This window comes from Saccoglossus kowalevskii, chromosome 8 (genome assembly GCF_978046115.1).
Source record: "Saccoglossus kowalevskii chromosome 8, keSacKowa6.1, whole genome shotgun sequence".
Lineage (NCBI taxonomy): Eukaryota > Metazoa > Hemichordata > Enteropneusta > Harrimaniidae > Saccoglossus > Saccoglossus kowalevskii.
Genome location: NC_140648.1, coordinates 974,388 through 986,278, shown reverse-complemented (window position 1 = coordinate 986,278; position 11,891 = coordinate 974,388). Strand labels below are relative to the sequence as shown.

The 11,891-nt window shown below is 36.4% G+C and overlaps 1 long non-coding RNA gene across 1 annotated transcript; it reads right to left on the bottom strand.

The window, feature by feature from the left end:
* Positions 1 to 1,006: 1,006 nt before the first annotated feature.
* On the bottom strand, positions 1,007 to 4,636 carry LOC144354724 (uncharacterized). Its single transcript, XR_013421013.1, has 2 exons — positions 4,560 to 4,636; positions 1,007 to 1,622 (listed from the first exon to the last, which is right to left on the bottom strand). It is a non-coding gene; the product is annotated as an uncharacterized LOC144354724 (long non-coding RNA).
* Positions 4,637 to 11,891: the final 7,255 nt, after the last annotated feature.

Sequence of the window (11,891 nt, the reverse complement as noted above, 5' to 3'; positions counted from 1 at the left end):
TATTAACGGTATGTAACAGGTAGGTATTTATGACAAAACTATGGGTACTATACAGTATTTATATTTATTCGTGAGCTGACGTATTTAGTAGATTTCTACATATGGCAATAACATGGAGATCCTGAGTTATGTTCACTGTTACTATAATGCAATATATTATAATAAACAAAAGCACAACAACCACGACAGTCTTATAGTCGATGGTAAAAATCTGCACAGTCACCATTCGACATCACACATGCCGAGCTTAAGCTGGCGATAACAACATTCTCTTTATGCACCTAGTAGTCAATGAACTTTGTGATGACAATTTATGTGAATATCAATATAACAAATTAGAAGTAGCTTTAATTGTTAATAACAACTGCTCAATTTGTTTTAAGTTTCGCCTGTGATGTTCACAAAATAGCCGCTTATTAGGAACAACGTTGTCTGACTACCCATAATTTTTTTCGAAGTCGAATTCACTTTGTCAAATATCTGTAAACTATTATATTAATAAAGATTGTTTTCCATATGAATTGATTTTCTGGAACGTACTTCTCTAACCCAATATAAAACTATGTCATCGTGAAGGTCGTTGAAGGTTGAAATATTTTATTGGAGATGTTATAATAATTTACAGGATATAAATTATTAATTCTTCCATATTTCCGTCATAAATATGATTTTAATCACATAGTTACCAATGAAAATATGTGTACGTGTATAATGGCGACAGCAAAATGAGCAATATATCTATTAATAGTTGTGAGAATTATTCTTTGTATAAACTAACAAAAAAAGATTAGGTCGGTGAATTCGCTTAGAATTGTATTTTTATCATCTCCATGCCGTTAATACTAACAAATTGCCGCAATTTGTATTACAAATCGTGGACGTTCGCGCACAAGAGTTCGGTGGTCCGTAGCTAATTCAAAAGATGTCGTTAGGGTTAAGTTTGCAAAATGACTTGCAGGTGTCCTACATTTAATAAGATCACTCAAAGTACCACGTGCAAACAACATTACCAATTGAAACTTTACTTTTATTCCTGAATCCTTATAAATACGATTGTGGTACAACTACAGCAAAATGCCCAACGTAATAAACAATCGTACAGATAAATCAACATGAACAATAATGTAACTTGTCATGTCATGTGTAGCAGTGTAAATCGCGGAATGTAAAATAGTTTCAACCAAACGCTTTGAATGTATAACATGTACAGTAAAGGTAGTTACTACAAATCTTTTATCACGCCCAAACAAGTATCACGTGACTAACATATAAACAGCATTTTTGTGGAGAGTCATTACAGGCCTAAAGGTCCATGTATTTTTTCAAGAATAAATATGAACCAAATTGACGTCCAGTTTTCTAATTTAATTTACAACAAATCCCCCATGTACAACGTAAGCACAGTGACTTTGAACGATAGTTAACTGTATCACAGCGATTGTAACTTTTTTTAGTTTTGTTCCATCTGCATCTTCCACACGTGAATGTCTGCAAATTAATATAATTCTTCTCGTCTGCTAAATTCCGTTGAGGGTATTCCTGCATTACTAGTGATATATTCGTACGATGGAGGTGGTGGGTATTGTGCGCAGTCCAAGGAAGTCAAACTTGTTTCTGAAACACTACAGAAAAATGGTATATGATTACGGTGGTATAAAATAAGTTAAAATACTACTCGTGCATTTTTGCCACGTGTACATAATAGTTTCGCGCTTATTCCATGAGCATTATTTTTAAATTTATTGTCCATTAAAATAACTGTCAAATAATACATATAAAATTACAATTTAGTGGTAGTTGACACTAGGAACACTTTCATTTTATATTGAAAAACACTTTATAACCTTTATTTACCATTTTTACCTTTGCCATCAAAACAATGGAAACATGAACAGAGCACGTTATTTTCACTTTTCTCAAAACCGAGTACGGTGATCCCAATCCATATTTTTATTTCATTGTTTTCATCCTTATTACGTAAAGTGACGCATATAAAAAATATATTGGAGTCGTTCAAGCACGTGAACCTGAACGAGACGGTTACATATTATTTGGCCACGCAATATTTTGAAATTTGTTCAGATAATCCAAAAAGGCAGATTAAGTCACATGGCCACTGTATTCCTGTCAGTGGTTCTACAACAAATAACGTGGCCAATTGTGATGAGATGTAAACAGCGACAATAACGTAGTATTAAGATTATGTAACACAAAACCAACAAAAAAATTTTGATTGAAAATCTAAAATGGCGGGAGGACACATGACCGCTACAGTTTGAATTTTGAAACGAAAATTCAGAATGCCTAGTCTAGAAAGTGTTCAACATGGCTACTGCAGTACAAGATAGCTGCCGAACCAGGTGACCAGTCAACATTATGAAAGTCAGGTACACCGGTTCATATATTATCAGCACAAATTCGAGCCATTCCCGCTTTTTATAGCATATCGTCTATTAGCATGTTAAATTAGAAGCAAACTCAAAGTAAAATATACAATTTTTCTCTATGCGCTGTTTTGACCAAGTTAAAACAAATTGGCATTGAGAGAAATGTGTTCTGATGATTGCTAGAATGAAAAGACAACCTCCTCTCCATCCCGGAAACTAAAATGTTGAAAATGTCGAGTTACTATGACAACACGCTTTACTGTAGAATTGCATACAGTCTCTATCATGTGAGTACAAATGTCGAAAGCCGGTTTATTTTATTGAAAAAACAAACAAGAGACTGCTATACTAAGTCTAGCTATATTGGATTGTTCATCATGTAAAAGATAATATTTCACATATTTAAACAACACGTGCTAAATGAGCCATGATAATAACCCACATGTACAGTAATAATAGTGGTTTTGAGTACCCACCTGATTGACAATTTACTTTCAGCTAACTGGATCACAATGTACGTGCATAATAGTAGCCGATCAGTAGCTTACCAGTACAATAATAACAAAGCTGCACTAACCTGGTGGTAACAAACCCAGTCTGTAAACATGTTGTAAGTTGCCGGTAATATACCGAATTGGTTTGAATTAACTAGCACATTACTAACTAAACTAAACTCAAAGAATGCTTACCAGTCACTATAGTCTGGTGGCGAATCACCTTCAACGTATATGTGACATGATTCTTCGTCCTGGGATTCCCTCCCAACAAAAACAGCCGAGAAATAATACCTCGGTACTTCGCTTGGAATGTCGCTATTGGGTCCAGCTTTGCACGACATATAAAATGGCATTATTATGCACACCGCCGTTGCGATTACCCAAGCAATAAAAACAACATACAATATAATCATAGCGGTGATAGTGAGTTAATACGTCACAACTTCTCTGTTCCAGTAGTTCACAACAACACATGCGCCTCGTAACGGTGACTCCGAGAGCGTTGTTACTCTACAACTTTCACATCACAGCTCAGTTTTGGATCGAATTGTTTAAAATCTTTTCTAGTCAAAAAAAAAACTTTGAACGGTGAAAATTTACGGCATAAATTACATGAACTATAAGGTGTCCAGTACCAAAATAATGGCTACATCGATATATCAATTCTGTCCCCTGGTCAAAGTCCCTGGTCTCCTCCCTGATTCCAATATTAACCACATTTAGATATAGTGTAAACAAACTAACACGTGACCATAACCAATGGCAGTGAACAAGTTTTACATTTCTTTGCTCAACCAATTCCATGTTTTCAATTTTGGACAAACATTCAAAAAACGATCGGCAATAACTATGATCAAGGTCATTTTGTTATAATATCAACTGACGAGGGCGCAAATTCGAATATCTAACAGTCCAGTCTTCTATTATTTTGCAACCTTTCGGATGTAACAATGACATTATTGAATCGCTCAAACTGAATTACATTTTATATAGTTCAACACTATTTACCAAGCTGTAACGTGACAAGCTTGTAATGTATCGAATAGCACCCAACCAGAAAATAACTCTCAAAACCGCCGTTAACAAAACAGTAACTTACCAGTATCGTGGCTACCATTAATCACGCGTTAACCCATGAGTAACCAAATTGTAATGTACAAATCTTTTACTAACCAGGTAATAACGTACCAGAAAACAGTGTGTAATATATCTATTTTCTAATAAACAAGAATATTACTCAACAGACAGTCATTAACTAGGTAACAGCTTACCAGTAACTAACAGGAATATAACTCATCGTACAGTCATTAACCAGATAAAAACTCACAAGTAACCAAATTGTAATGTGTCCATCTTCTACAAAACATATAACTATATAACTAAAAATATATAGCTCACCGTACCCTTATTAACCAGGTCTTAACTTAACAGTAATCAACTTTGTAATGTATAATATGTAATACTATATTGACATGGAGCATACTCATTGGGTATGTTTTAGTTCAAAAGAGATGCACGAGATTTTTTTAGGATTTACGCAAATGATTGTCTTGTTATATAACTGGACTTGAATTAGAATTCCAGTACTAGTCTGAGATAGAATGTATCACCGTGACTCGCGAGCAGGTGTCATCTGTTGACACGAGACGCTACGTCTGAAGGTGTTCAAACTTACCTTTATGTTTTTATGATGAGAAGTAGTTTTTTTTATGCAAGTCGGTCTAAAATACCTGATATACCACGGGTTTCTGACTTTGAAAGTCACGGGTTTCTGACTTTGAAAGTAAGGCCGACGAAAGACATTGCCAACATCTGGCATCGGGTATTTGTATTTAAAAGAAAAGTTACGCAGACGACACCAAAATAAATAGATTATTGCCGTCTGCAGAAGCTTGCTCGAGAACCCGGAACTTTCGCCGATCTTCGAAACGCAATCGGTCGTGCGGCGCTAGTAGGTGTCTGTATTTTTTAGAAATTATTTCGGCTGAGACAAGAAACTAACAAGAAACTCCACAAATAAACCTAGCAGCACCGAATCGAAATACGGATGCGATTTTTGCCTCACGGCTCGATGTATGTATAATCAGTGTATGCTAGTTCCATGGCCCATTTCATTTTGAGATGATATATCACATTTGAACATGAATTTTGGTGCCTCCGTGTCCCAGAATTATCTTTAAAATGAAGTTAGTATGATAATACGAATAACCACTCCAGAGGCGTGTATGCCACTCGATTTTGACCAATTCACTCCATGTGCACACTCGCTATCGATCGCGTATATATATGGAGCGAACTGATCAACATCTTGTACCATGCAGTGTGCAGTAATTGAGGTTAATGTGCGAACGTACGTCACTCAGCAATATTCAATGGCTTATCACGTCTGCATCGTTTAAACGGTAACGTTAAGAAATGTTGGTTATGTTTAACTAAAAAATTAACTATCAGTGTGTTTTCTGATGTTACTTTTCTGGTGAATGCTCTACGCATATCTGAAATTGCGATTACGACGGACTTACCGCACTGTCGATTTTCTACGTATATTTTATTTGTGACTCGTGTCGTCCAATATTGCGCACATTGTCGTCATATTTTATTTGTGACTCGTGTCGTCCAATATTGCGCACATCATCGTCGTATTTTATTTGTGACTCGTGTCGTCCAATATTGCGCACATCATCGTCGTATTTTATTCTCTAACCAAAGCTCAACTGACCTCAAATAGCTAAGTAGTAATTTACCAGTGACAGATTTGTAAAATATTGATCTACAACGCACATGACAACCATAAACCAGTTAACATATCAGTATTCAGTAACCTATTTGTAATGTGGAAGTTTAATTTTAAAATGATTAAAACTCAATAATGACAATCACATTTTGTTTTAGAAACTATGGATTGTACTTCCATAGTTGAAGTATACAGGTAGGTGCCGCTGTTTTGACATTTGTGCGGAAGAACCTATCTTTGTGACCCCAAATTTAAGATAACCTACCAGTACTTTGCTACCAATATTGTAACTTACTAGTACCTTGCTACCAATGTTGCAACCTACTAGTACTTTACTACCAATGTTGTAACTTACTAGTACCTTGCTACCAATGTTGTAACTTACCAGAATTGTTCCACCAATGTTGTAACTTACCAGTACTTTGCTACCAATGTTGTAACCTACCAGGCCTTTGCTACCAACATTGTAACCTACCAGGTCTTTGCTACCAATGTTGTAACCTACCAGTACTTTATTACCAATGTTGCAACCTACCAGTACTTTGCTACCAATGTTGTAACCTACCAGTACTTTATTACCAATGTTGCAACCTACCAGTACTTTGCTACCAATGTTGTAACCTACCAGAACTTTGCTACCAACATTGTAACCTACCAGGGCTTTGCTACCAATGTTGTAACCTACCAGTACTTTACTACCAATGTTGTAACCTACCAGTACTTTGCTACCAATGTTGTAACCGACCAGTACTTTACTACCAACATTGTAACCTACCAGAACTTTGCTACCAACATTGTAACCTACCAGTACTTTACTACCAATGTTGTAACCTACCAGTACTTTACTGCCAATGTTTTAACCTACCAGTACTTTTCTACCAATGTTTTAACCTACCAGTATGTCGCATACGACTTGTTTACCACTTCCGTGTGACTGAGAATGTTCTAGAACCATACTGTGTCTGGGTGGAATTTTTAGAAACTGGTTGAATCGGTAATAGAACACTGTAGGAGGCAATAGAAGGTAATGGAACATTCTAGAAATTTGTAGTAAGTCCAGACTCATTATGTATGCTGATGTAATGGTCTATTTATAGACAGTGTGGGTATATATAGGGGAGTTGTTCAGCACTGAGATCAGATCGGAGATCTCGTTGAATTGTATTGGAGTTTAAGTAACTAGTTATTGGAGTAGTGGAGTTTTACCGCGTTATTGTACTTGATGTTTGCAGAGTATAATAATACCAGTACCAGTTGAAACCTCATCTGTTAGCTCCGTGTTCGTGTTTTATCATCGCCGCAAGGGAAGTCTTTCTGTTACTGTTGCCATTTTGGTATTTGAACCATCACACCTGTACTATACCAATTACGGTAATATTACGTTGCGTGTGACACAGTACTTTGCTACCAGTGTTGTAACCTAACAATACCAATTTCTAATATAGTCAATATTAAACCTGATTTAACTACCCAAATATACAGTCCAGAAAATAGCCTTACCAATCATTATAGTCCGGCAAGGAATTGTCTTCAATGTGTGTACGGCAAGGTTCTTCGTCCCGTTCTCTGTTCCGTTGTAAGACTGCCTGAAAACTTCTCCTCAGCCTTCTGGTTCTTTCGCTGTCTCTCCTTGGAGTCGGTTCGCATGGTGCGTAGCATGATATTATCATACAGGCAGCCATGACCAGGACCCATACAAAAAACATACTAAGAAGTATTACAATGGTCATGCCACAGTCTCAGTATGACGTATACGTCTTACATTTCAGTCAATAATCGAGTATAAGCTATATTTGTCGACGAATATATTGGGACTCACCGCATTCAACTTGAAGTTTTCTAGACTTCCACGACGGCTGTACTACCGCTTTTACAACCCTCATATAAAACCGACTGTGTTCATGTCTGTACGTCACATGTCGCTTATTTATGGTACGTTATTTGCACTTACTAGATTTACAATATATTTATAACTTGGTATGCACTGGAACAATAATGGGCAAGCTTGATATGAATCAAACTCTCAAAATGTGGCGTCATAAAAACAAAACTGATGAGGGTGCAGTTTATTGGATGATTATAGCTCTTTTACAATACATATTGAGTGCGTGTGACATGTATTCTATCTGTCTATCCATCCAACCATTCATACCATTCATCAATATATATATATATATATATATATATATATATATATATATATATATATATATATATATATATATATATATATATATATATATATATATATATATATATATATATATATATATATATATATATATATATTACAACTGTTCTAACTTGGTCTCAATAACCAGACATTTCGGAAAATGACAATCAGTATTACAGGGAATAACACAAGCCGGTAGGCTGGTTGGCGATCCGCTCCGCTCAAAAACAAGCACCATGTTTTTGGCTGTTTCCATGGTGTGACATAATCGTGAAGCTAACGTTGGTTTATAACTAATACGAAGTTCGCAAACACCATTCAGTTTTTGGAAGTCACTTAGTTTATTACTAGGACCACAATCACTCTCCTAGTTGAGTGACTGTGCTAGGACGTATTCTGCTGTTACATTTATTATTTCCAACCGTTTTGCGATAGCATTTTCTAGAATGAAGCGTTTCCTGTAAATGCTGGAAAGCGAAATAATGAAATAACGAGATGGTAAATATTTACCTAAAGTACAGTGTGTTGACCTTCATAATAATATACTTCATAATGCAAAACATTAGTCACGGTGAGTTATTTAAATATACGACTCCTAATCGAAAAATATGACTACAGTCCAGAATTTCAGACGGATATTAAGAAACCTAAGAGCATATCAAAAGCATTTACTCTAAAATATAAAAAAGAACTGCAGTCAAAAGTCAAGAATGCCAGCAAATAAATGACTCTGCCCCACAATCCTTTGTGCGCGTTATTACGGACACGCGCAAAAAACTGTACCACGCTTGTCAAATCTGGGTCAAATATACAGTACGCTACTATCTTGCCACGGTGGAGTGTTCGGTGACCATTGAATTAGCCCGTGATTCATATTTTATGTGTATTAATTTATTCATCAATTTTCGTGACTGACAGTACTGCCCAAATTTTAGTCAAAAAAACGCAACTGGTGAAACGGAAGAGCATTGCCAGGCATGGACGCGGGGCTCTTTGGCGACGACCACATAGAGGTCAAAATACGCGTTCTATTTTTACGCATTAAATATGGCTCTTCCATTTCGCCCCCTCCGGAATGTTCTACTTTCACAGCCTAATCGCAGGTTTTTCGAAAAACGTCGAAAAAACACAAGAATTAGTAGAAATGTTCCTGTTTTGGGCGGATTATTGATGGAGAATAATGTCTTTATTACAAAAATGCTGAAAAACCGGGAGTTGTTGCCTTAGTTATTTTTTTATTGGCGAAAAACTGCAAACTCGGCAAATTTGGTTGCACAACTTCCCTTTATCATATACACCCAGCGACACTGATAAAACTGGTAGGAGGTAATACATTTGGGGCGAAAGTATTCAAAAATCAGTTTTTGGATGTTGCAATGGCAATGGTGGGCCAGGATTGTTTTCCAATTAGTGACGGCACGACCTACCTGTGAAGTATGAACAAAACCGGCCGAGCGGAAACAATCACAGAGGAGTTAAAAGCCGTTGCTGGTGAAAAGTTACCCCAACTTTAGGGTCAAATTTCTCGGTAATGAAAACAGATATCAAAAATTCAAATGGTAACTTTGTACCCACACTCAAGCTGAGTAGAATGAGCTATGTCTGAAGTGTTTTATTCCAAATTTGTAGGAGGAGATACATTTGGCGCGAAGCTATCCAAAAATCAGGTTTTTGGCTGTTGCTATGGCAACGGTGGGCCAAAAAATTTTTCCAGATTTTTCCTTATAACTAGGGTTAAGGTGTGACCTACCTGCCAAGTTTGAACGAAATCGGCCAAGCCAAAAAAATCACAGAAGAAATAATACGTGAACACTGGAAATGTACACACACAGACACACACACACACACACAAAACGACAAAAGTGATTATAAGGGCAATCCTAGCGGAGCGGATCGCCAATAAATTAATGATACCGAAGTAATATGACGAGAACATAGATTGTGAATCAACGTGAACTAAAAATGTTTGATGAAGCAGTGAATTTATCTAATAGATATGTGAACTAATGGTTTTGACACGTGCAATAACAGTCCCTGTAATGTATTATTATATTGTGAAATAGCATTTTTTAGGTATATCTTAACCCATTTTGTTATCAATTTGCAGTATCGAACAACAAAAACATACATGTTTTCGTCCATATTGCACTTCAATACAATATGTTTGCTAGCACATAAAAAGGTCTAATTTTCAATGTGTTCGGTCCTGGTGCGAGTAGGTGTGAACATTCCAAATTACCAAGCAGACTGAGTTTCTAAACAAAGCTTCTACTCAACGTCAGAGACCATGGGCGCTGCACTCGTAGCCTGAATGCGCATATCCTGCGAACGAACTGAAAATCAAATATACTATACGGCAAGTTCTGATTATAGAGTCATGTCACACATTTTCCGTTAATTTGGTCACCTGGAAATGTTACCGTTATCTACTCATCAATATCCCGTTAATTAAAGTTGTATCTTAATTCAGACATAAAAACTGACATTATATTTATTGCAGAAACATTTTTGGGTCAGCATGATTCCAATAGTGCATTTTATATACCCGGTATGCTCATTGAAAGAAAAGATAGAGTAGGCAGGTCAGGTGGTGGTTCAATTGCCTATATCTGTTATTATGTACCCTATACCAGAAGGCTAGATCTTGAGTCTACAGAGTTAGAGATTATGTGCATTGAGATTTCAATGCCAAATTCTAGTAGTTTTTTATTAGCTGGTGTATATCGCTCTCCAGACACTTTGCTTAATATTAATTCACTTATTGAAAGTAACATTGAAAGAGGTTATTTACTTAACAAAGAACTTTTTATATTAGAAGATTTTAATATTGACATTTCTACAACTCGTGGTCAACATCATTACTTGTATAAAAGTCTAAGCAATATGAATCTTGAACAACTCAACCAACCCGCCCTACATCGAACACATGTCTTGACCATATTTATGTCACGAATCGGCATAACGTTTGCTATGTTTCAGTTCCGTAAATCGGTTTTCTGACCATTATCCAGTTGTTTGTGGTCGAAAAATTAACTCAAGTTGGATGCATGCTAGCTCCCACGTTACTACTAAATTTCGCTCTTTTAAGCATTTTGATGAACCTTCTTTTCTATGTGACCAAGCAGGTGCGCCTTGGGGCTTGGACGATGATGCTGACAATGTCGACTCAGACATGAATATATGGGTACAAATTTTCAACGATATCCGTGACTTGCATGCTCCGTTTATTGAAAGACGTGTGAAATGTTTTAGACAACCGGGATGGATGAATAATGAGATTCTGAATGCTATGCATAACAGGGATTCGTTGTTGAGGCAGTCGCGGGGTGATCCTAGCAAAGTTGCTGCTTATAATCGTGCAAGAAACATGGTTGTACATATGGTCAAAAACGCTAAACGCACTCACTTCAATGACGTCTTAACAGAAAGTTGAGGAAATGCTAGTGCTATATGGAAACTTTATAATAATATGTTTAATCCCGGTAATTCAAAAAATCCTCCAATTTTTAAAAATGGGGTTTCCATATCTGACCATTCTGATATTGCAAAAGCTTTCAATGCTCATTTGCATACTTCCAATAAGCCTCAGGTTTCTATAGATGCTCCTCCTGATTTTGAAATGTTGTCTAATCATCTTAAGTCCAGATTAGATAATTCGTCGTTTCGTATATCATGTTTAACAGAGTGTTTTGTTAAACAATTATTGAGTGAATGTAAATATACGGGGCATGACAACGTTAATGCTAAACTATTGCGTTTGGGTGCGTCTATTGTTTCTGTTTCACTCACACGAATTCTCAATCATGGCTTTAATTGTTCAATTTTCCCACATGTTCTGAAATGTGCGCGTGTAGTTCCACTTTATAAAGGTTCAGGAAAGATTCGTGACATGTCAAATTACAGGCCAATTTCAATTTTGCCAGCAATTTCTAAAGTGGTTGAGAAGCATGTCCATGTTCATTTATGTAAGTTTTTGTGTGAACACAATCTTCTGTTTGAAAATCAGTCTGGTTTTAGAAAAAAACATTCATGTCCAACGGCACTACTTCGCTTAACCGACGAATTGCTTGGTAACATGGATGAAGGTAGCATTTCAGGGG